The 25,997-nt window shown below is 35.2% G+C and overlaps 1 protein-coding gene across 1 annotated transcript in view; it reads left to right on the forward strand.

Moving 5' to 3' along the window:
• PTPRD (protein tyrosine phosphatase receptor type D) overlaps positions 1–25,997 on the forward strand; it is a 2,089,263-nt gene that overhangs the window by 548,771 nt on the left and 1,514,495 nt on the right. The window contains exon 3 of the mRNA XM_054689298.1: positions 17,242–17,313. The gene's annotated coding sequence lies outside the window, so the exon portion shown is untranslated. The remainder of the gene's footprint in view (positions 1–17,241; positions 17,314–25,997) is intronic.

Below are 25,997 nucleotides of genomic sequence, written 5' to 3' on the forward strand. Positions count from 1 at the left end.
TACATTGACATGGAGTCATAGTTCCTTTAATATCATTGCAGTAACCCATGCATGCATCCAAGAACTTTCCTACCTCTCTCTCATATAGAACCACAAACTTACTTGCTTCTCTCCTTAAACTCCACCTTCATTTTTGGGGACCCAGTTCTGCTCTCATGCTAGCTCATATTAGAAATCTCAAATGCTCGTTGATCCACTAATTCAACAGATATTTATTTGGAAACTATTATTCTAGACACTTGGAAAAAGGAATAGACTTAACAAATAAAATCTTGGTCTTCACAGATCCTGATGGAAAAGTGCATAAATACATAAAAAATAGTTTGTACTAAGTGCTAAAATCACATTGTGATAAGTGCCAAAAGAATTTACTGGATTCTAAAATAGGTCATGCTGCCGTAAGATAGAACTTGACTAATTGGTTCACTCAAAAGTTTTGTGTCAGGTGAAAGCATTTGCAATTTTAGATAAATATGTAGTCTCGGTCTCCCATCTTTCCGATTCTCCTATGAAACTGTCACTGGGATATTTACAAGTACTACTGCTATTTACACTTTATAAAATATGTCTTCAATAAAGCCTACCCTATTTATATTCTGCTTTTCCTATTTAAAAGTATTTGGGGATTCCTATATAACTGTAGATAGTTGTTGCTTGAAAATTCATGAGTATCCTCACATTAAATATATTAACTTGACTTTTCTTTCAAAAGATTTTCCTCATAACTCTGTTAACAGTGACCCAAAAGCTTTGGCAGCATTGCGTCACTTGATATAAAAAAGGGAACCTGATTTAAAGTGGAGAAAGGAACAGATGGCAAAGTGTATTTTACACACCCATATAGGTTTTTTTGCTAGGAAAGCTGCTTCTCCTTTTAATTCAGTGCAGTATGTTCTAAGGCAGCTACTATTTCTGAAAGCATTGAACATGCAGGGCCAAAGTTTCTAAGTATGGACCCACAAGAGACAGGAAGGAAATGATGTATGTTAACCATCCTGGAAAAGTGAGGAGGCAGTAGATGGTTGCACAGATCCTATCCTTTCCAGCTCTAACACCCTGTGCCTTTCTCTTCATGCTACAAGGAAGTGGTACCAGAACTGTGATGGTTACCAAATGACATCACTGTTTTATCCTTAAATATGTTTCTTCTCTTGTGTCTTTTTTGTCGGTTGCATTTTATGTATTCGAACTTTTTCAAACCTTACGCAGGACCCCTTCCGGAATTGTAGTTTTTTCCTGCTCTAAACTAACCTAGTATCAGACTTCCTCTCTGATTATTGAAATAGCTTCCAGTTCCAGTATAATTCAAGGTATCTTAATCTTAGATAAGCATCCACATGACCCCCTTTTTTGTTCTTCCTGCTTACTGAAATTGACTCTTTTAAAACTTTGATATATTTTGGACACTTACCACTTATCATACTTTGTTAGTATTTTAGTAAAACACCTCAAAATAGAAGGAAGGGCAGATAAATGGTCACCTTTGGTTCCCTGGGTACCAGGAAGCTATGGCACAAATGATAAATGGTCCTAGAACATACCTTTCTGTAGTTTTGGTTTTTTACCCCACAAGTTTCCAAAATAGAAGTCCTATATGAAATAATGAGTATAAAAGATGAGTATTAATCAATAGTTGTTATGCAATGAAACCAAAATCCAAGCTGAAACAGTAGAAGTAAAAATAAGAAAATGGTTGGAATAATAGGAAATGGCAGGGATCAGGCTAAAAGCTTAAATTAAAGACTATATAAGGAGCCAGAAGCTAGAGTATATGCAGTAGTCAAAGGCCACCATGAGACCATGGGTATACACCAGATAAGGAATCAGTAAGCAGACCCAGGTACTAAAACAGTGTATCAGGAACACTTGCTCACCAAAAATGAAACAGAGATTGCAATCATTTCAGAAGGCAAGGATAAGAAGTCAGGACAGGGAACACAAAGGAGATGAAGGCTGAGGTTGAGGAAGCAGCACAACAAATCATCAAGGCAAGATAGTAAACACTAGTTAGAAAACATGGTAATGAAATATAGCCAACATCTGTCTCACATAGGAAATCTTCTTTATTTCCTGCATGCAGCAGGAAATGCTTATGTTAGGAAATGCAAATGCTTATGTTAGGAAACCAGGGAGTTCACTTGGTTGGTTGTAATGGGAAGTATCAGAAATGAGGATTATTTGGCAATCCTGCTGGGAAGAGAGGACAATAAATAGGATAAGGTGGGTAGTGAAAAGGAGCTAATATTTTTGTGTTGCCCCATTTAAGTATGCTTTTAGTATTTTGAGAAGTTGATAATAATCTTTGATATGATAGCTGTGTCTGAATAAATTTAAATGAATTGCCTATGGTCAGCCAGCTAGTTGATCAGGTTCTCAGATACAGGTATACACATTGACACTGCAGGAATTAAACCCACTTTCCCAATGTGGCCCTACTTTTCTTACATCAATGTGCCACATGAAAAGTGAAATTTCAATGTTTTCATACTGAAAGAGTCAAAACAAGATTTTGGCAGGGGTGTAAATGTGGGAACTGCAGTAGTGGATACAAATTTTTTTAGTGGGAGGTGTTGAAACTGAAGTCCAGAGGTGCTAAATTGCAAACATAAGAAGGATACTTCTCATGACTGAATTCTATGGAACCTGATTTCACTGAGGAATTTTACTTCTTTAAAATAATAGAATAAAATTGGCTATAGTAATATGTATCCAGCAATCACTGAATGTGAAATAAGTGCCAGATCTGCATTTACAGGAATAATCATATATATAATTTTCACAAGAAACTTGTAAGGTAGTAGCTGTTATTTTATAGATGAAGTAACTGAGATGCAGAAAATTAAGGACACAGGCCCAGGGTAACATACTTAATAGGGAGTTTGAAGCAAGAGCTTATACATGAATGTAACTTCATGTGCATAGTCTTCAGAAATTATAGTTTAATGTTTGCAAAATAATATAGTTAACTAACATGTATTTTGTGTGGTAATAGTCAAAATACAGGTGAGTTGCCATGACTATTCTTCCTAAAGATGAAATGCTCTTTGATCTTTGGTAATAAAATAAACATGACATTTAAAATTGTGTTAGCAATTTCCATGTATAATTAATCTTACTAACAATAGCATGTTCTAGTTAGGTGTCATTTTGTGTTTGTTCGTTTCTTGAAGATTCATTTATTTAATTATACAAGAGCTGGGGTGCAGGCCATAGGACCAGAGATGCAGGTGGGGAGGGTGAGAGGATTAACCAGAGGCAGAATGGGGAGCAGAACAGGCAGATGAACCGAAATACACTGCTGAAGGGAGCAGAGGGAAAGGTTGGACAAGGCTGCTGGGACAAGTCAATTACTGCCTGGTGGGGGGGTGGGGGTTCCAACTCCTGCTGCAGTGGCTGCCCATAGCTTCATAGTGCTGCATCTTAACCCCTTGTGCCACCATGGAGGCCATCTATTGTTTTTGATAGAATGTACAAAAAAGTCTTTGTGTGACAGCTACATTGTTTTAGGGACTCCAGGTGTAGTGTTTGGAGGACAACCAGTTTTTGTGGTAATGTGGGTGTTTGCTCAAACTATATTGCTTTCACTATATAAATTATAACCACAATAACAGCAAGTACTTGTTCATCTTCATTAATTGTGAAGGGAATGCTCTCCGAATGAAATCATCCATCATATCTTTTAATATAAATGGTGCATGTTTGAGTGAATAGATTTTTCTCCAAAATATACAGTGGTTTAGTTGCAAGTAAATAATATCTATATTTAGATGTACACTGTTTTCTGAGAAACATTGAAGCATCCTGAGGCAACTTCTGATATATTTTCCCATTTCTCATTCTGATTTTCAGCCTGTCATGTACTTAGAAAAATCAATTTAGGACATTTTGAAATAGCATTTTGTAAAGGTGAAAGAGTTTGCAATATTGCTTTTAGTTTAAAATGTTCATTTTTCCAAATCCTGAAACAATTTTGAGTGTTGAGGCTATAATTTAACTGTTTTGAAGTTTTATTGGAAGTATAAGAAGTGTGTTGAAGATAATGATTAAGCATCCAAAGGTATAATCGTGTTTTAAGTCTAGCAAACCTAAAATTGTTTATGGTTAGCAGAGAAGACAAATAAAACAGAATATAATATAGAAAATATCAGTAATGTATGCACTTTAGCATATTTATCTGAAATCCTTAATAAAGGATTCTAGAAAAGTTATTTCTGATAGATTACTAACAATATGTGCAGATGAATTACTTGATCATTAGGTAAAATTCAGCTATTAGAACATTTTAGCCATATTGTAGTTTACTATATTTCATAAATTATCAATGTATTAATGCTAAAATGTCATTTCCTTGAATTTATTATGAAATTTATTATAAAGTGGGAATGATTATAGATTTATATTGTTATGACTAATATTTTCCCTATATTGACTTGTCATATATTATACTACAGAAAATTGAAAATATAAGCCTGAGATATAATACAGTTGTGATCCTTAATAGAATAAATGGAACTAACTACTTTTAGATATAATTTCATGAAAATATTTCTTATACAAGAGCACAGACTAGTGGCCATATCTTTACAGTAAATGTTTTATTTTGAAATGCTGTCTGTATTCAGTCATCTGTATAATATGAAATCATTTTAGATAAACTATATATTTTAGTGGTAATTATTATAGTACAATATGGTTTGTATGGAGCCTAAGAGTAAATTAATCAAATATTTTGTATTTCTATTTTCAATTTACTGCAAATTGCCTAGAAATTGTACTTAAAGTAATAGGTGAAAATGTATATACAAATACACGTTATCACAGATAGTGAATTTACAGAATATTTAGTTATTAAAATGCATATTTCTATGATCTATATATTTTATTTTATTTTAACCTTACCATATTATTAATCCTCTGTTACTTACTGAACTTTAATACCTATTTGTTCTGCAACCTTGAGAATATAAGTCAGTCCTCCCTGAGCTTCAAATTTCCTAATCTAGAAATTGTGTATAATATTAATGATAACCAAATGTGACAATATTTCTGAGCACGAGGAATGCAAAATGAGAACAAATTATTTGATTATCCCAATGCTAGGTTCTTAGTCTGCATTTATGGTGTTTTGTTTCATTTATACATACAATGAATAAATCCTTTTAAACTCTTTTTATGTGGAAAGATTACAAATATTATCCCAGATAGATTTGGTTTTTCCATCTGAAAACATATTTCCCAAATATATACAGCCCAAAAAACAAACACACAAATTAGGTCAAATGTTTTGTTTTTATGTTTTTTATTAAATATGAAGCAAAAGTTTAGTAGCCCAATGGGTAGTATCTAAAGTTAGGTAGTGATTTATTCTGTCTTCTTTACTATTCATTCATAAAGACTTTTTTTAAGAATAAAAACACTTAGATAGCTTTCTCTTATTCCTGTTAGCATATAAACATATATAAACACAATAATAGGCAGGATATCTATTATATACTGGCATGGTTATGATGAATTATAGCTGTATTCAAAAGTAAATAGGAGGGTGCTGTACAAGAAAAAAGGACCATGACTTTCCTGAAACTGACCTGCTTTTTTCATATTAAGGATTCTTTGTGATGGGACAATGGAATCTTAAATATTTTTTCCACATTCTAAATTCATGTCCCCGTATTACAAAACATAAGAACCCGTAATCAGGACAGGAGAGTTCATGTAAAACATAGTCATTACAGTCTATCAGTTTATCAAATATTAGCTTTGAAACTATAATTATGTATACTCAGTCATTTGGATAATTATTCCACTAGAGACAAATCAGACTTTGGAATTTGGTAGTTATGGGTAGGTAGGCAAATCCTACATTCTTTACTTAGAATGTCTTCTTAGAAATATTGCATTTGATCTTGTCTCTTCCTGTCATGTTAAACTCAAGGTGAGAAACACCTGCTTACCTTTTATTTTCCATTATAAACCACTTTGAATTGCAGATCTAAGCTCTGAATCATCTCCATAAATGTATACATGTACTTCATATGAAATTTTACACTTTTTTAAATGATTCATAAAAATCCTGAAGTTAACATTTGTATCCCATAGATCACTAAGAGATCATATCCTGTACCCAGTTGGTGATGTCAACCTGTTTTCTGCAATAATTTCCATAGATTAATGAACACCTTTCAATAGAGGATTTGTAATATCAAAATTACCTTCTTCTCCAAACTCAATTCTTGATTTCTAAGTAAAGCAAGGGATACTCTACCTTTCAAATCCAGGTTATTTTATTATGTGAACAGTAGCACATTCATTGTGCTAATTGATAATTCATATAAATTACCAGTCATTATGTAAATATAATATTATGTTTAACCCTAAAAGAGAAGAGCAAGCAAACTACATATTTTTAAATCTTCAACCAGAAAATATTTTAATTTGTTCAACTTGGTATTTTTTGAACTCTATCCTAACTTAGATGTGATTTTTCCTTCCTGTCTTGTTTGTATAGATGAGAAGCTAAGTGAAATCCAGAAATAGCCAATAAATATTCATATTTGGTATGTGCCAAAACTGAGATTGGAGTTCATATATTCTCAGTTCAAACTCAGTTTTCCTTTTTTCCAAACTCTTACATTAAACTCTTTTACCACCATCATGGTATGGGGATTGAAAGACTTTTTGAGAAATATGTTCATGCAATATTTTCAAGATTATTGAAGTGCTGAATGGTAACCTGTCCTTTAGATTTACTTGAATGAGATTGAGTAGGAGAGGAACAGTATACTTCAGAGTTGGTGTCAGCTAAATTTACCCAAACAGCCCTCAGGCTTCCTGTTCTTGAATTCTCCCTCATCTGGGTTTTTCTCTATTAGTTCTTAGTTCTCTGAATGTTATTTTTCACAAATTATCTCTTTCTGATGTTTTAGCAATAGTAGTATACTGGAAGTCCATACTCATGGCTCCTCCTGTTACCTTTTGTAAGGGTGACTACATCTTAATAAGGATGTTAGCCCAGCCAGCAGGGAATGTGCCCTGGAGGTGGGGGTGGGGTGGCAGAGGAAAGCCAGCCTAGGCCAGGAATGCTGGCATTCTGGGTTCACTGGTTATAATCTGGATTAATAGTTTCATCTTTTGCAGCCTGACCAGACTACTTTTAACTAAATTGGCAGTCCTGGGCCTCCCCGGTGGCGCAGCGGTTGAGCGCTGGGTTGCGAAGCTGCCCACGGCCTCCGCGGCGCCGGTTCCATCCCCGGCTGCTCCCCGGCCACCAGAGGAGGGTCCCACATGGCGCGCAGACCTCTCCTGCCACCCACTGCTCCCCTCAACAGTGTACTTCGGTCCTTCTGCCTGCTCTGCTCCCCGCTCTGGCTCTGGTGAATTCTCTCACCCTCCCGCGCTTCTGACTGTACCCAGTTCATGTATAAACAAAACAAACAAACAAATAAATAAAATAAATAAAACATGCCTCTATATAAAAAAAATAAATTAAAAAAATAAATTGACAGTCCACAGTGTTTAGTAGATAGCATTTAATACTTTGAGGATCCATTTCCAAGTCTTCTAACTCTTCCATGCTACAGTATGCTGATTTCTCAGAACTGCACAAGAGTAAGCAGGATAAACTAAACTAAACTAAACTACAAATAAAGAAATGCGCCCTGTGGCAGACAGCTGAACAGGTGGAAAGGGGGTTAAATTCACTGTTATCTTTTATATGCCTACAGGGCCGTATTTGCTGGTGTTTAAATCTCTGGGAAAAAACAGTTGGAAGTTTAAGTATTTTGCTACCTCTGCTTTTGTGTCCCCAGGGGGGAAGTACCCTGTTTTTTACCATTATTCATTGTCGTTCTGCTTCTAAATAGCAATACTTCTGAGGATGATTGTGCAGTGCTGCGGATGTTGCTTTACTTGAACTAGGAATCATTCCAGAAATGCTGTCACGGAAGATGTGCTTCTAAGAAGGATGTTATTTTGCCATCAGGGAATGAGATCATGCATTATATTTAGGATCCATCGGGAAGGCAACTGTTAATGGGTTACAGCATGAATCTAAGCTTTATCTTCTATTTAAATTTCATTAGCTTTGAGAGAAACCAATCTTTCTTTTTCCTAGGTGATAACATTTCTTCAAACTGCTTAATCAATTCATGAATTTGATCATTGCTAATAAAAAGTCTAAAAAAGTAAAATCGTTGATAAAATGAAACCCACTAGTGATATTTTCATATCACTGGCACCCAGAATGCTGAAATGTGTCGAGTTCTGTTTGTTATTTTAAATATTATATTGAGTACTGTAGCTCCTCAAATATAACAAGATAATTTGGAATGTTTTGCCCTATCCCCTAGTCTTAATTGTAGACAAGATTAAAAAATGGTCTTGAAACAGTTGCACTAAAACATATGCTTTTTTACTAGGCCTGTCTCAGTGACGTGGGTTATGGACCTACTGAGAAAACAATTTTCTATAGATAAGATCAGGAAACCTATTTCTTTAAAGTCTGGCTGTCCTAGAATTGAATTCCATTGAATGTCATATTTCTATTTATTTTTAGAATTTTCTTTTTTCATGTGTAATTTTCATTTACTGTAGGTATTTTTCTTCAATCATTTTGTTTATAGGTTTCCTTATAGCAGAAGAAAAACAGTGGTGTCATCCCTTCCCTCTTCTCACCTACCTTTCTCAGAGCAAAGCAATGCCCTATTTGATGATAGTAAATCAAAGTCATTGCCATCAGCTAACATCCAGGTTTGGTATCCTGCTGTGTTTGGTAGAGTAAAACATAGTATTTAACAAATTGGATGGTGAACATTCAAAAAGGGAGAGAAGAGCCAACAGGGAAATGAGATAATTTGAGATTCAAAGCTGATTTTCTCTTTTAAATTATTTTTGAACTTTTAAACTTTATTTTTATTTTTAAAAATTATTTATTGTTAATTGAGGTAATATTTGGATACCCCATCAGGTATTTATTTTACTTCTAGACTATTCAAAGTTAATGCTGGAAACTCCAGAGGGATTTGCTCTCAATCTTTCACATCATTTTGAGCTGTCTCAAGATACAAATGTACACTTCTCAAAGAGTACTTCTTGTGTGTGGTATGAAAAAATAAAATCATTTAATTGACTTACTTTTAAAAGCTTGTGCCTTTCACCCGTGGCATAGTGTGGTTTTCTGAGTTGTTTTAGCATATTTTTCTTCTAGAGAAAACATGTGTTTTTTATGGAAAACTACATATTTTTGCATTCTTGTTTTTCAAAAACATTGAAGTGCATTTACTTTAGAGAAATGAAAAATATTTTTGAATGCATCACTCTCTTCAAGTCAACAAATAGAATATTGTGAAAGAAAAACAATCTCACCCACATTACAGTAAATTTGGTGAGCAAGAAGGTGGAGTTTTACAGTAATAGCTTTCAAGTTGATTATCTAATTTTCAAATAGGATATATTGCACTTTGTGTGAAACTGAGATGGGAGGATACATTTCAATCTGTTTAAATGCCTTTAACACAAATAAGTTTTATCAGCACTCAATTAAATTTTGCATTTAATACCTTTTTGCTAAATTCTTCCTCCCATGTTTTTAATCTCATTTTTAAAAAAAGACTCATTGTAAAAAAAAAAAAAAAAGTGAACCTTTCCTTACTAGGGAAGAAAATGTTTAAGTCATCCTAGTTTATGGGCATGGATTCAGAAAGAAGTTAAGTATGTGAGAACCATAAATAAGCCTGCAGAAACCAATTTGTAGCTCTTGGTTGCTAAGGAATTTTCTGCTGGTTCTCCCAACAGCCCTAGTGTGCTACTAAATTGAGACTATCACTAATGCTTGTTTGGGAAAAACAAGGATGGCTAAGCAGTGATTGAATCCCACTTTTAGGGCAGTGGCAATTAGGTTGTAGCAATTTGGCTGCCTCTAATTGGCATTCTCAGAACGTGGTTTGGGCAGACACAATTGCCAATAGTATTCCCCTTTTAGATGTATCTAAAGTGTTTTGACCAATTGTTGAAAATGCTGGATAGTCATTTATTCAAAAATACATCCAAAATGCATAAAAAGTGGGTGAGTGTACCTAATTCAATGACATCAGACTTGCTACAAAAGACGAATGCTTTAGTTTCTCTGGTCAGGAACATTCCATCAGGAAATTCATTTTTATTGATCCTGTAAACCAAAAATATATGTTCATCTCACTTCTTCCTCTAGTTTGAGATTATTTTTTATTTTTTTGGAGATAGTTTCACTAAACACTGACACTATTTCTGTCATTCACTTTTTCTATTCTAATTATATGCTCACTTTGAAACAAAGTCACTCATTACTGAAAACAAGGTATATGACTTTGTGTTTTCCATGAGTACATGGTAAGGAAAGACAATTAAGGGGAATGTCTTTAAACATCTGTTTATTTTTTTTTTCCTTAGAAAGTAAAATAATTCTGGGGCTCCCAATGGCGCAGCAGGTTGAGCGCCGCACTGTGAAGTTGTCCACAGCCTCTGCAGTGCAGTTCGATCCCTGGCCAGCCAGGGAGAAACCCACATGGTGTGGCAGACCTCTCCTGCCTTGCCTGCTGCTTCCATCAGCAGTGTGTTTCAGTCAGTCTGCCTGTTCTGCTCCCCGCTCTTGTCTCTGGTGAATCCTCTCACCCTCCCGTGCTTCTGACTGTACCCCGGTTCTTGTATAAATAAATAAATCTTTAAAAAAAGAAAGTAAAATAATTCTAATTATAAACCTCCAAACAGGCATAATATCCTTCTGTTGATTATACAAATATGGTCCCGTCTCTACTTCAAATGATATCAAAGCAATTTTATCTAGTTTGAGAAATCTACCCAAATTAGAAGGGTAAAACTGAAAAGATCTTAGAATTCATGTAGTAAAATCTTATCCTTTGGCTTTTTTCTTCAGAAAAGAAAACTGAGAACCATAGAAACTTAGTGACTTTCCTTAAAACATACAAATGGTGTTCTAAACCAGGAGTTTTATTTTACAACTGTCCTTTATGTAATATATTTTCTTTCCAGGGGAAATTTTCTTTCAGGTAGAAACTGAAGTAAAAGTGTTCTAAATTTGTGATAGTAACTGGCTTATTTGTATACTGTTCCTCAATTTAATGCAATTTCTATTTCATTATTTTATAAATATATATATATATCAGTACTCTAAATTTGTGAATTTTAAATTTCCAACATTAAGATTTTTCTCAACTTTATTTATCATATCCTGTAAATAAATATCCTGTAAAAAAATATGGGAACGTGAATCATTTCATGGTAGAAATGATGTATTTTGGGAAATTCAGCCATGGAGATGGTTTTGTGCTCATGAAATATAAGTGCCCTTTTTTATAGAGTCATGAAAACCAAGGTAATATTTAGGTCAAGTTTTTTTCAGTTATTTCTTTTTTATCCAACTACATAAAGTAATCTTAAACAATAGCAGACTAAAGGGCTTGAAAGCAAGACTAGATAATAAATTTTATTGTCAATGTAGGGACTAGTGTAAAGAACCATAAATATTAAAATAATTCAGGTTCATAATCAATATTTAAACTAAAGTCAGAGACATAAAAATGATGAGGGGGAAATGACTACAATAAACATTTGTACCCATAATCTAGAGAATTGAGTGATTATTATATTATATTATATTATGTTATGTTACATTATGTTATGTTATGCTACATTACATTACATTACATTACATTATATTACTTTATATTCCCCGTAGATGAATAATAGATAAATCTAGAATGACTCTAGAATCTGCCTTGTGCAACTGGCAATTATATCTCAAGGTGTAGTAATTAAGTGTGTCCAGATTTCAGCTCCGATATTTATTGATTGTGTGAACTGGGACGAGTAACTCGACTTCTTTGTGCATTAGTTTCTTCAGCTTCAAAATAGTGATGGTTATAATATCTCTTTTATGAGGTTGTAGGGTAATTAAATAAGATCTTACATGCACTGGGTACACAGTAAATGCTAAATCAACATTATCTATTGTTGTTCACTAGACAGAGAATGCAAGAGTAGATGTAAAATAAAGGTGACTGAATGATTTCTTAAGTTGAATTGAGAATATATTTGGGACACAGATGTATTTATGGTAGTGTTTGATATTTAGGTTGGGATCTATCAGTTATGATTATTTTTGAAAGTGACTTTGTATTAAGCCACTGTTAGAGATGGTGAAAATGAGAAGGGCATATTTTCACAGACATCTAAAGAAAAAAAAAAAAAAAACAATGAAACACACATATTTGACTAAGAAGAATGAACAGAGTGATCGGAAGAGAATTAAAAGAATACAGTGCCATGGAAGTTTGGACGGGAGTTTTAATATAATAAAAACAGTCAATAGGACAAAATTTTACATAAGAAAGTTAAAAAAAGATATATAAGTCTTTATTGGATGGAAGACATTGACAACTCTAGATAAAGCAATGGCAGTGCCAGGAATCTATAAGAAAATGTAGGAGATGTGAAAAGAATGCTTACAAGTAGGGTTAATGAAGGTTAGCCACTGTTTTTGAGAGAGCTTAACTGAGAAAATAGTGACCATACAGAACACAAAACATAGAGGGATTTTGTTTGCTTGCTTGCTTTTTCTTTTTCTTTTAAGATGAGATATTTGAACTGTTCCTTGATCCCTTCAATGAAATTTTTAATGCATGATGAAGGGGTACCTAAGGACCCCAAACCCATGTGGGGCATGTTCTAAAATGGGATCCTGCCATCCACTGTATAAAGACAAAGGAAATATACTCTTAGTGTGAGAGATCTTTAATAGAGTTAATGTGCACAGAGAGAGAGAAGAAAGTTCCTAATAAGAGTTACCCAATAAACACTCAAAATTATACTTCCCCTGGTGAACAAATTCCCAACCAAACAGGGTCTGCCAGAAGCAGAGCTGCTGAGGACTGAAAGCTTGCCACAAGTCTCAGTCACCTTCTGGCAGGGAACCAAAAGATGGGGATTCTGCAGCAGGCCCAAGAAAGCTAAGACAAAAGGTAATGGCTGCCATTGTCAGACTCCTCACATGTCTTTCCAAATGCTTCTGCCTGTCTCTTCTCCACACATCTCCTTCCATGTCTCCTTCCCAGCAATACCAGGATGCAAGTTAGGCTAGATAAGCAAAAGTTCTCCTTTTCTAACCCACCTTCCTACCATGTCATACAGCTTCACCTCGCATCACCCAGGATTAACTGGGATGAGGAACCTGGTACCTCCCCTAACAGAATCATTTTCCAGATACTATAGTTGCAGTTTAACAAAGAAAAATAAATTCCATATGTAAGATAAGTTACACACTTACCAGCAAAATGAAAATGTTATGCTCTTAAATATTAATGTATGTTCCCATGGAAATTTTGTTGATTAATACATCCAGTAGTGCAAAGTAAATATTATCAGTTTCTAACTTGAAAAAATATTTATGAGGTTTGTGGAATGCTGGTAAAATTCCTGGAATATATTTGTGTCTTCTGCTGCTATTTGACATCTAAATGGTCAACTCACATCTGATGTAATGGTGGTATATCATCTGATGTGATAATTAAATGCTGATAAAATTGATGTTCAGTAAGTAAGAAAATGAGCCTTTGGGGTTTAGCCACACTTACCAGTTGGAAACATGAATGAGTTAAGCACTGTGGGTAACACTCTGCTGACCATCTAGATGTCAATAAGCTCCCATTGTGTGTCTCGAATGTCAAGGAGAAAGGGGTGCAAATAGACTTTAGAGTGCAGAGATGCTTCTAATGTAAGCACTTTTAGCCCTAACCTTCCCTGTTTCTTATCAAAATAATTAGTAAATGAGTTTGTGCTTTTTAAATACCTTGTACTGAATTTATTTGAAAGATAAGCAATGTGAGCTGCAGTGGGTGTGCTGCCAGCTACCAATTTTGACTATCCAGCAAGTAGAAATTATTTTAGACATGTTGGCCAGCAAGATATGAAATGGTCATTGATACAGAATAGTTCAGCCTATGTTTTAGACAGGCACACATATCCTCTGACCTTCTAAACACAAAACAATGAGGATATAGGTTTCCTGGGTCTTGGACAGTGATCTACAATTAATCATCAGAAGCATACTGTGCTGTCTTGTCACTATTTACTTAATAATCTTTATCCAGCCACTTCTTTGGAAGCAGTAAATTATTATTACTAATTGAGGGGTTAGAGGGGTTAAAGATACAGATCAAATATAAAAGCTATCTAAAATATTACTTAGAATTAGGGCCTTTCTGGTGGTGCAAGGGGTTAAGTCTCAACATTATGAATGTATTGGCAGCCACTGCAGCATGAGTTTGATCCTCATCCAGGGAGCTAAGCCACATGGCACAGCAGACCTTGCCTGTCTCACCTGCTTTTCCCCTCAGCAGTGTATTTCAGTAGATCTGCCTGTTCTGTTCCCCACTCCTGTCTCTGGTGAATCCTCTTCCCCCACACACACCTCTGTCCTATACCCCAGATCTTATATGCATAAATAAAATAAATATTAAATATTTATGTAACATTTAATATTTAATAAATATTAAATTTTAATAAATATTAAAAATATTATTTACAATTAAATTCCACAAAATAAATTTTACTGCATTATAGAAGATACTGGATAATATTGAATGCACATGTAAAAGTCTAGGTATTTAATTAGTAAGGAACTGTTGTATTAGACTCAGGATCTTTAGAGTGCTAACCTCCATGAAGCAGAAAGCCAAATACACATTCCTACAATGTGGATTTACTGGGGGAAATCCATATAAGCATACAATTCAGTTGGTGGCAAAAAAGGTGAAGATACTGAACATCTTGTCAGAATTAGGGAGACTGGTGACTCAGAGAAAGTGGGGCCCCGCCTGAAGAGTTCTTGGCTTTCATTTATTTATATGAATGGAAGGGCCTTGCCCCATCTCAGGATAAGAGTCCTGGGCAGCAATGTCCATATCTTTGTGAGATTTTAGGGCTATGAGGTCAATAAGCACTTCAAATTGCCTCCAGTTTGGTGCCTATGCTTACATCAAGTTCAAGGGCAGATTATCAGGACCTCCTGTTAATTATTTATACATGACCGCTCTGCACAGCCAGGATGTTAATGTTTTTCTTGCCTTTCCAATATCTGTTTATCAGTGTCTTAGTAAATATGCAGTTGCTTTTTTAAAATTGATAACTTAGAGTCACTCTACCTCAACTGTCCCCAGCCATCCTGCAGTCAGGGTCATGATAATGTCAGTGCTACAATATCAGCATAATTACCATATCAGTAGATTAAAGGAACTCAAGTGGTCACCATTGGAAATTTAAGAGGGAAATGAAGGTATTGGATTGCCATTAAACTCTAGAGTTTTCAATTAGCAGGATAATGACTAAGAAAGGCAGAGGTGATAGGGATTTTGGTTAGAGGTGGTAGGAAGAGGTTGACCAAGGGTTAGACTGGATCAGAATGTAAAAAAAGAGCAAGGAGTTTGAGACACAGAAGACGTCTGAAGGCAAGACCTTATCTTACTTTGAGGAAAATATTTAGAGAAAGGAGCATAGGTTCAACGACAGTTTATTGTAAGAAATGATTTCATCAATAGAGGGAGTTAGTTTTAATTTACCTTTGGACTGAGGGGAATTATTTGCATGATTATAGTTTATGATCTTTCATGAAAACATTTAATAGATGTATCTTTTATTAGGTAACATCTGTTGACAGAATTATTATTAGAAACAAAAGAAATTTCAAAATAAGTGCACATAATTTTAAATATTTGTATGTTTTCCCCTAATGTGTATATTTATAACACATACATATTCCCTTTTCTATGAAAGTTATTTCATAATTAGAGCAGAAGGCATACTTTGTAAATTTTTCCATTTCCCCAGTTACATGTTTTCTTAACTGCTGATGTTTATAATATATTTTATAGTCAACATTTTTTGTGTAAGAATTAAAATCATTAACCATGGGGTAAGATTTAATTTGTAACACTGATACTCATGGACATTTTGCAAATGACTAGCTCAAACAAGGCATGGTGAATGAGTTACTAAATATATAATGACTGATCAGATTGTAAATAATGAACTTAAGCATAAACAGCCTTTTTTTAACAACACATTTGTTATTGTATGTGTATATGTATGTATGAGTTCATTATTCACTTTTCTATGAATGTTGAATGTAAAATATGAAGTGTCAGAAAATAACCTGAAAAAAGTAAAACAAAGGAAACAGCAGCATACCTCACTATAAAGAACAAAGGAAAAATCCAAATTCTTTTAGGATCAGGTTGTGATCCAATATGCTTGATACACATTTTCTCTAATCTTTAACCTGGGAGAAAGCTATTGACAATATTTATCTCAACATTTATCTCAACAGTATTTTTTTTAAGATTTATTTATTTATTTATTTATTTATTTATTTATTTATTTATTTATACAAGCACTGGGTACAGTCAGAAGTGCGGGAGGGTGAGAGAATTCACCAGAGCCACAGCGGGGAGCAGAGCAGGCAGAGGGACCGAAGTACACTACTGAGGGGAGCAGCGGGTGGCAGGAGAGGTCTGCGCACCATGTGGGACCCTCCTCTGGTGGCCGGGGAGCAGCCGGGGATCGAACCAGCACTGCAGAGTTTGTGGGCAGCTTCGCAACCCAGCGCTCAACTGCTGCGCCACCGGGGAGGCCCCAATATCTCAACAGTATTAAGAGCATACTATGAATCTCAAAAATCATGCTTTTTGTAAGACATAACTTATGAATTCATTCTAGAAAGTGAGGATCAGGGTATTCCCACATGTAAGTTTTGAATGCCACAATTATTGAATATTGTTTTATTCTCTGGAATGTGCATAGTTTAGGGCAGAGGGCTGGTTTAGAGAAATATGAAATCAGATGTTAAAGATCTTATACATAAAATACAAATTTTGTTTTAATAAATTTAATTTCATTTAAGAAAAGAAAATGGATTTGTGGTTAATCCACAAGATGTCCTGTAGCATAAACTTTTTGAACAGACTAATCTAAGGATTTTATTTATTCTTTGAGTGCTAGGGGATATAATATTTTACCTCAAAGAAATTGTAGAAAAATTCCTTTAATGGTATTATTCCTTAGCATTAATAGATTTCATTAATCTATTATGTGCCAATTTTTATTGTTCTCCTTTTCCAGCTTATCAACTGACTTAGCTTTGTCATCATGTAACTATAGGAGAATGTGAATTCAAAAGTTTCCCATTTTTCCTTTCAGGGAAATCTTGAGGAGTTTGACACTTTTCATCCTCCAGCCACTAACTATCTCCAGGGGGTAATCTATACATTGGTAAGTGCCACTCATTCTAATTGTTCTTTTTAAAGGTAAATTTAATAAAGTCTCTGACTCTATTATAATATAGAGCTAGCAGCATTTAGATATGTTATCATAATTGCTTGACTGCTTAGAAAATTGCTTTATTTTATGCCAAATGAAATTTCTAATATCAGCATTTCATTTTTTAATGACTCTAGTGATAGGAATATTATTAAAATCTGTCGATGTGAAATTTAAATTATGTGACAATAAAAATTAGTAATTTTTTTCAAAAAGTTTAAAATTATGCTAGTGTTATTTACAGGTGATTTTTCTGGTGTTTTATTCATTGACACCATGGCCTACAAGCAGCAGCTGAATTCATATCCATGGACAGGATTGAGTAGTACTCAAATAAGAGCAAATACAGCCTATCAGTTTGGTTACTATGTAATAATTATTTTCTATTAAAATTCAATTTTAAAGTTTACCTTATGCCATAAAAGCAAATATGTGTTAGTTTGCTTTCATTTATTTTCTCTCTATTATCTCTAAATAATCTGTTCTGATATCATGTTTTTCATATTCGTATCACCATTAGTTAATCTGAACTTTCACAATTCCTGTAAAATTGTTTCTAAAGCACATCTTATGCCTTAACATGCTTTACGTCTATGATCTCCAGAAGTTTTTGATGAGGCATTCCATCAGTCAGAAATGTTAAACATTGCATATATTTTACGTGTATGTGAGTGTGTGTGTGCGTGTGTGTGTATATATAGATAGATAGATATAGATATAGATATAGAGAGACAGACATACAGATAAGAGACTGAGAGAGATTCTACAATCATTTGCTTATAATGCATTACCACTATCTTCACAGATGGACAAATTATAGTAAAAAATATATTAAGTGAACTCATTTAAAAAAATAAAAATACAATGGCAATATCTATGTGTTCTGGTGAAATTTTGGGGACTCCAATTCTATAAATTTTCTGCTTTCCTCTCATTCAGTCAACACCCAAAAGTTATATTGGGTACACAAAGACTATAAAAAACAACCTCACCAAAGCATCAGATGACATGCTGATTCAGTGTGTTTATACATTCATACATACAAATATGTGTGTGCATGGGACAATTGTGGGCAAGATTGACTGGATCAAGATTTTGTTGTGACCAAGAGTGGCACTTGGTGACTTTATGTCAAAGCTTAGGGAATAGAAGAATTCACAGAGGTTGTTAAAAAAAAGCAAGGATTAATATATCGGAAGGACACCTTCTGTCACATGGAATGTCTCCAAAGTTATCTTGCCAAGTTGCTATCTTGACAAAAGAAGATTGATATCATTTGTGGTCACTATATGATAGAATTCCCTGGTGGTGCATACGCTTGCCTGCAATGCTCTCAGTGGCATTCTCAGGGATTGGCCATGACTTGTTATGCTAGGAGGAGAAGGAAAGAAATTTAAATGGTTATAATAAGAAATTCAGCTCTGCAAGTGTCAGTCAACATTTCCCATAAACATTGTTTTTCACAGTAAATCAGATAACTTCCTTTGACTTTGGACTATAAATCAAGAGCTCCCCACCCCTACTCCATGTAATTGGAGTTCGTATTTAATTGGAATCAAGCCTCAGTTTGAATCTGAAGCCAGACAGGATGTGGGTGGTTAGCTATTTAATGACAAACTAAGGACTTTCCAGGCAAGGGAATCTTCATTAAATCTTTAATATAAAAGCCTTTGTTATCATTGATTCCACTTACTTGAGCCCTCTTCTAATTCAAAACCTAACACAGTTGTGAACAAGTTAGGAATCTGTTTAAATGTACTATTATTCAGGACCCAAATCTCTGTCCCTGTCTGTAAATATCACATGCAAAATAGTTGCTGAAATACATACATAATACATATATATCTATATCTATATCTATCTATCTATCTATCTATCTATCTATCTATCTGTCTATCTATAGACAATATAGCATTCCTTTAACCTACCAGTCCAGTAAACTCTATCAAAAATAAAATAAAATGAGATTAATAATAAAATGTGGCTTGTTATTCAAGGTGAATCCTTAATGACTCTTATTATGACTTTTATTTTAGATCGCCCAATGTATATATAATTTATTTAAATGTAAGCATAGTGAGGGATCAATTTCTGTCCCACCACATCATAGCACATGTAATCTTGCTTTCATTTAAATAAATTTAAAAAACACCATTATCAGATGTTATGTTCTCTATATTTGTGTGCTATGAGTTTTCTCTAGGAAAAGTCAAAGAAAACAGAGAAATAAGTTGTGTTCTTCATTTTGGATTGAATCTGTCCTGTTCTTTGTTCTGTGCAGTTAGCCATGTCACTAAGGTGTCTGAGTTGTCTGCTGTTAAAAAAAAAAAGAAAGAAAGAAAGAAAAGGAAAGAAAGTTTCTACTGTTGTGGAAATAAATTCTAGCCTTTTACCCAGACAGAGGAAGAACAAGCAGTGCTTCAGGTATGGTGAGGTCAGGAAAAACTCTATTACCCATGCATGAGGTCCCAGACCTAGATAGCCCCGTAATGCCTGAGCACCGGTTTAAACACCAAGGATTCCTTTTATATGCAACTGTCTCCATATCTGTTACATTGATAGCATCATTTTTCAGCAGGCACAACAATTTGCAGCAAAGTCCCCAGACAGGAGGGGCAAACCAAGGGGGGAAAGATGCAGGCATTCGGGGATGGCCTTGAAAAGATAGACCAGCTGGTTGGCTGCCCGGCCTTGTAGATAAGAATGCTGAGGCTCTGGCCATGAATCTTGAAAGGAAAGGAGCTTTAAGTAAGCAAACTTGTTAATTATGCCTGCATTGGAATGTTCATTGCACCTGGGCTGGAAGTTCTGCTGGAATCTTTATTATATTCATTTACTCAATAATATATTTTCTCATCACTACTGTCACACAATATGGATGAAGATTTAAGTAACACTGTAGTCCAAGTTGCTGTGAAAATTCATAAACTTTACAATCCAAGGTTACAGATGTTATGCCTTGTGGGTTTGTTTGTTTCTTCATTGAATAATGCATATCTAATGTCCAAGGCACAGAGACCCACAGTAAAAGGTTTCAAGATTTTCTCAATTTCTCTAATTGAGCAGATGCCCAGGAGGAAACCTTCTTCTTCTTCTTCTTCTTCTTTTTTTTTTCCTTCTTAAAGATTCATCCACCTATGCATACAAGAACTGGGCACAGGCCAGAGGCACGGGGGAGTGAGAGGACCCACCAGAGACAGAGTAGGGAACAGAACAGGCAGACCTACTAAAATATACTGCTGAGGGGAGCAGTGGGTGAGCCAGGAGAGGTCCCACCAGAGTGGGACCTGCGCCATGTGGGTAGCTCCCTGGCTGGGGATTGAACTCGCACTGCAGAGGCCGCAGACAGCCTCATAGGTTGTGTCTTAACCCCTGGTGCCACCAGGGAGGCCCTCCTTATATTTCTTACTACCAAGTCATCAATACATTTAACCTTTATTTTTCCTAAGAGTACCCATTCCCCAGATTCCCTCCTAAGAGTTAGCACAATAATCTGTTATATTCTCTCTCTTTTCATTCTATAGTGTTTATGGTTGAATTAATGTACTCTTATATATTCAAAGATTTATTTGATTAGATATCTAGTGACTTTCAAATCTATTATCTCCTTAGGCTCTCATTCCTGGGAAGCAAATTAACATATCTATTTGATAGTACATTAGTTTTTCAACTTGCAATATATTGAAATTGGACTCATTTTATTTTCCCACAATCTTACTTTTGTCTTTCCCATTCCAGTCAAGAGAAGTATTATCTACCTAGTTTTCAAAAAAAAGAACATGAAAATATCTTGGATTCTTTTCTCTCACCTCTCTTATTTTACACTCATGAGGTTTGTCAGTTCTACCTCTGGACAGATGAAATATATTACAGAATTGAGGGAAAAAATGTAATATAATTTTAAGCCAGTTTGAAATGCTTCAGTGGAAACTAAATTCATTTAGAGAAATAAAATGATCAGAGTAGTCTCTAAAGAAAGGACAAAAAATGACTCTGTAGCATAAAAAAGGATGAAATTCATCCTCAAGTAAAAATTAATGCCAAAGTATTTTATCATTTAGTTCATTAGCGTTTTATTACAAACTCAAATATCTTTAATTTTATTTCATTAATATTTTAGTACTCCTGATGCTTAAATATACACGCATATTTCTTTGTAGAAGCATTGTATTATTTCCTGGTAACCTGGGCAAATTTCATGTTCAAAATTTCCCATTGTGTGAAAACATCAATGAGGAAAAAGAATTCTGTATCAGCTGTACAATATAACAAATCTTAACAATGAAAGATCAAAATCCCAGAAGAGAGTGCTGAAGAATAGATGGGCCAAAAATTGTGCCTCCCTGGTGGCACAGGGGTTAAAGTCTCAGCACTGTCAAGCTATAAGCCACTGACCTTAGTTCGATCCCAGCCAAGGAGCTAACCCACATGATGCAGCAGACCTCTCCTGTCTTGCCTGCTGCACTCCTCAGCAGTCTATTTCAGTAGATGTCCCTGTTCTGCACCCCACTCTGTCTCTAGTGAGTTGTCCTCTCAACCACCACCTCTGGTCTGCACCCCAGGTCTTGTATGTATAAATAAAAATGAATCTTTAAAAAAAATAATTTACATACTTAAAAAGATGACCCAAAAATGCTTTCAGAGAAGATTATTTACCTTCTGAAAAGGTAAAGAATGCTGGTAAAGAAAGATGTCTCTGAGAACATGGACACTTGTGTAACTAATGTTTTGGAGGAAGCACATGGTCTACAGATCTTCTAAGTAGTATGCACATGTCATTCTTTTCATCATTTAGTCATCACCTGGCTATGGATCACTATTATATGACCCTTGGTACCTGAGGAACCAAGAAAGCCATCCTCTGGTCTCTCCTCACTTGCTGTGCGGTCACCCCTCACATGAACTTCTCCTGGCAGTCTGTCTGCTAGGGGACAATTTCCAGACCTTATCCATCATTGTCTATTGAGGGACCTGATCACAAGGAATGACAGAAAGACAAGAGAGAGAGATTCTTCAGAAGGTATCAGGCCAGAAAAGATCCAGTGACTGACCACCATATGGGCAGATGACCAATGGCCAATTATGCACTCTACCCCTCCCTTGTCACTTTTCTCTACCCCCTTTATAGAGATAGTGACTTTTGGGTTTTGATTCTGGGACTTTGAATTTTTAGGAATACCAATGTTCTGAATTGCATCTTTCAGGCTAATCACACATATTTTTTTTCTAATTCTTTTAAACTGAATAGAATATATTATACATATTTCACAGTTTTATTCATATTTTAGTATTTTTATATACAAAATTAGCATGGCCAAAAAATATTGCTTAAATGCCTATGTTCATTTCCCCAGGTTAGTGGGCCATATGTGTGGACTAGGAAATCATTGTTCTGACAAGCTGAGGAAGGTCATATCCTATCCATCTGTGTCTACCCCAGTTTTAATGCTTACATTCATACCTTGACTGTTTTAAACAGCATAATGAAAGTTTTAAATTATTTGATCAATACTTCATTTTTATTGCTGGTAGGAGAAATGTTGGCTCCCCTTATAACATGTAATGCAATATATAATAAATTTGAATATTCCTGTTATGCTCCAATTTATTTTTAGTGCAAGTACTCAACCTCACCTCCCTCAAGTGTGAGATTTTCAGGATTCTGACTCTATATTCCTATTAATGGCCAAACTGAACTGAATTAAGAGAAGGAATTACCTCTTTTTATTTATGGTAGCAAGGCCAAGTCTCCAGAGGAATGCCCAATGTTGCAAACAATATATTCCCTGGTTTTCAGGATGGCCTTAATGGGATGCTAAATCGATTGGAGCAATTTCACTGTCACCTGAGAAGCACTGTAGGTTTTGTGGTATGTTGCAATTTCATATCCTTCTCTTGTCTTTTTAAAAATTTTACATGACTAAACCAAGTGTCTTCCTTGCTTATGAGACCACAACTTCCTTTTTCTGAGGAAACAGTTCTTGTAAATGTGTAATATACCTGGAATTCAGGCAGACCCACCACAGCATTTGTGTCAAAGCCATGACAGATAATATCGGGTATGGTAAGAACTACATTGACAATGTGAAGAGACTAAGATGACTGCACAATGCTGCAATAATGAGAAAACAGCGCCCCCTTGTGAAGACACACTTATCTTTGTGAATACTGTTCCATCACACAAGCACACATTATGAAATAAAATAAACAAAAGCAACTTCATTGTGGTCTGTATTTGTCAATCAATGGCAGGGTAATTATTATTTCTCTGCATCTTTGAGAATCTCAGGCAAGCATCTTGACTTTTCTTATAACTTTATAAGAAAAACTGTCCTGAATCCCTTCAGAACTTTAATATGCACTGTGTCAATTTATGTCCTGTCCCTTGGATTAATGTTGAGACTTCTCCATCATCAATTTGACCATTTGCCACCAGTACATCAGGAAGATGGAGACATCAGCTTCTTTTCTCTCTTTGTTCAAATCTTGTATGATTTCTCTTTTCTTACCTTGCCAAAGGCAGTTTCAAAATGCGTAACGTTGGGACTTGGTGAGAGAAAAGAGGTTTGAGGAACTGTTAAGTTCCTACTGAAAAGTAGTAGCCTCAAGTGATAGGTATTTAAAGCTGATTTTTATTTTTTCATTTCAGTACATCCATGCTTTCTTCAAAGACCTCAACAGTCTCTGCACATATCAACAGAGTAGTAACCTTAATGTAAGCAGCAAAGTTTTCTTGAGATTCATTGTTTAAACTCCTTGGCAAACTTAGGGAACAAGCGTTACTTCTAGTTATTCTTTCTTTTGACTTATTAATGCAACCCCTACCATCCTCATCTCCTTTCTGTTAGGATCCATGTCACCTTTGATTTATGTATTTTAAAGATTTATTTATTTATGCAAGAACCGGAGTGCAGGCCAGATGTGCGGGAGGGTGAAAGGATTCACCAGGGACAGAGCAGGGGACAGAACAGGTAGACTGATGAAATGCACTGCTGAGGGGAGCAGAGGGCGAGACTGGAGAGGTCTGCTTCGCCATGTGGGATTCTCACTGGCTGGCCGGGATCGAAGCCACACTGCTAAGGCTGCGGACAGCTTCACAGTGTGGTGCTCAACTGCCAGCACATCAGGGAGGCCCACCTTTTATATTTCTTTTTTTTTTTAAAGATTTATTTATTTGTTTATACAAGCACTGGGTACAGTCAGAAGCCAGGGAGGGTGAGAGAATTCACCAGAGTCAGGGTGGAGAGCAGAGCAGGCAGACTGACGAAGTACACTGCTGAGGGGAGCTGCGGGCATGGCAGGAAAGGTCTGTCGCACCATGTGGGACCCTCGCCCAGCGGCCAGGGATCGAACTGGCACTGCAGAGGCTACGGGCACCTTCCCAGCCCAGCACTCAACCACTGTACCACCAGGGGAGGCCCCCACCTTTTATATTTCTTAAACGGAAACTTGAAATGTCCCCCGGACTGTCTCAGGGGTGTAATAGAAATCCCGAGATGGTACCCTTAGAGACACTCTCACTTTACTTGGGGTTAGTAAATTATACCCAGAATTCCTGAAAAGCCATTGGGAATGTTCATATCACAGTTCTCTACCAGGAAATCTTCAGATATCATCCAGTTCCTTGTTTTCTCAATGTGGTTGAGGGATTTAAACATTTCCTATATTTTAAGTAATCTAATTTTTTTCTAAATGTTGCATATTGGAATGTGCTTTGGAATGTGCTCAAACATCTATTCTGATTCTGTCTTACATGCCCAAGGAATGTCTGAAATATGAATTTTCCCATGATCTGTGTTCACTCTTGAGAAAATTCAGTTAGCCAACTTAAATCTCACTGTCAAATAGCTTGCATTATAGGTTATGTTCAAATACACATATTTTCATATTTATCATTCTCAGGTGAAATTGTGAAATAATCATAAAATGTCAAAATTTCTATAAGGAGTTGGGGAAAGTGAACATGAGTGAGTCAATCAGAGATAAAACACTTAGAACAAGTCAATAGGGATGTTTGATTGCAATGCTGGATATAATACTGCATTTTACCATTTTTTTAAATTATGACATTATGAGAGTTAATTATGCAATTACTATAAAAGGGTTATGAATTTGTAGTCATAAAAGGTTTATATTCTAAGGGATGTTATTTTCTCACGGCACCAGGCATTCAATAGAGCAATAAAACATAATAGAAGACAAATAGAATGCCACTTAGGAGAAAAATGCCTTCCAAATTTATAAGCAGTTAAAATAAACAAAACTCTATTTATAAAATCTTATATAAACTTATTCTGGAATGAATTTTGAAAGCATTATTTAAATGCAAATATTAATACTTTAAACAATCATGCCAATTGCTTATCACAATTTAGTTACCCAAATATTTATTATTTTTGATCAAATATATCTCATGATAGTGACAATCCATATGTTACTGTCATAAAATATTTGAAAATACAATTTGAAATTATCTAACATATGGATATTAGCAATATAAAAACATAGCATGAACACATGATTGAAATAAGTAATATATTTTTACTGAAAGCCAAAGTAATTAGAGCACACAAATTAACTCTCATTATACAAAGTTGTGCATTTGAAATACTCTGCAATCATTGCCATGAAATATT

This window comes from Talpa occidentalis, unplaced genomic scaffold, assembly GCF_014898055.3.
Source record: "Talpa occidentalis isolate TD23 unplaced genomic scaffold, MPIMG_talOcc4v2.1 talOcc4.7, whole genome shotgun sequence".
Taxonomy (NCBI): Eukaryota; Metazoa; Chordata; class Mammalia; order Eulipotyphla; family Talpidae; genus Talpa; species Talpa occidentalis.